Source organism: Cornus florida, unplaced genomic scaffold (assembly GCF_030987335.1).
Source record: "Cornus florida cultivar Cherokee Brave unplaced genomic scaffold, ASM3098733v1 CherokeeBrave_3.0.0_Hap2_Chr10, whole genome shotgun sequence".
Classification (NCBI taxonomy): domain Eukaryota; kingdom Viridiplantae; phylum Streptophyta; class Magnoliopsida; order Cornales; family Cornaceae; genus Cornus; species Cornus florida.
The window spans coordinates 86,616,183-86,617,231 of record NW_026775580.1 but is presented as its reverse complement, the minus strand read 5'-3'; positions in this window follow the sequence as shown (position 1 = coordinate 86,617,231).

The window sequence follows — 1,049 nt, the reverse complement described above, 5'->3', positions numbered from 1 at the left end:
ACATACTCGTTTGTATTGTTCCCATACTTTTTTTATCAAAGGCATGCGCTCCTCTGCAGTGTCATATTTAATAGCATTGTGTTGATTCATACACTGGACAACGCAACTATCAAAATAGTAGTGTCACAGCTTCGCTCCTTGTTCTTCGTTCAACAGCATTGCCCAGAATTTGACCATCTAAATTCAGAAATGAAACTGTCATAGGTTCATCATATCATAACCGTAAAAATACATATCAAAGAATTGAAAAAGCATGCACCAAGTTTGAGATCCAGTTCGGGTGAAACAACTCGTGTATGTTCGTTCGAGTAAGATGCATATCGTACATGGAAACCAGAATTTCACTGCAAAATGTACATCATTCTTACAAATTAGTATACGTTTTGTAATATAATTGGTCTTAGTAAATAATAAGGCCCAAAGGACAATACAATGAACAACAATATATGGATTTAGGAAATTCAGAAATGTGGGTTACACTTACCTTTTATCTTGATCACCACCTCGCACAGCAGCATAACTCAATAATTTCTTCTGCTTTGGAGTCAATTGAATTTTCTTAGTATCCCTCGATACCCATGGAGAGAACATGTATGCTGCAGGGTTTCTGCTCCTGCTACCTCTTCTGACTTCTCTCACTGCATCCTTCCCTTTATTATGTAAAGTTTCGGACGAAATATCAATGACTGGACAACTGGGAGTTATATGTGCTACTCCTACGTTCTCCTCCAAAGCCATGCCCACAGCATCATTCAACTCTGTCCTCTCATCCTCATTCAGTATGTCATTGCTGCTGGGAGTAAAGTGGGCATGATCTGTACCACAAAATTCTGGTGCCTCACCTGCGTCAATAGGAGCGTCAAATGTTTCCCTCTCATCTTTATTTTCAGAACTTTGTACCACATCTTTGTCCTCAACGGACACTCCCTCATCTGCTGTACAAACACTCGGTTTTCCTCAGGCCCCTTTCGACTTTTTCTTCACCAATCTCTCCATTTTCTCCACCTTCCTCTTCAACGTTTTCCTGTTTTCTACTTATCTTTCCATTT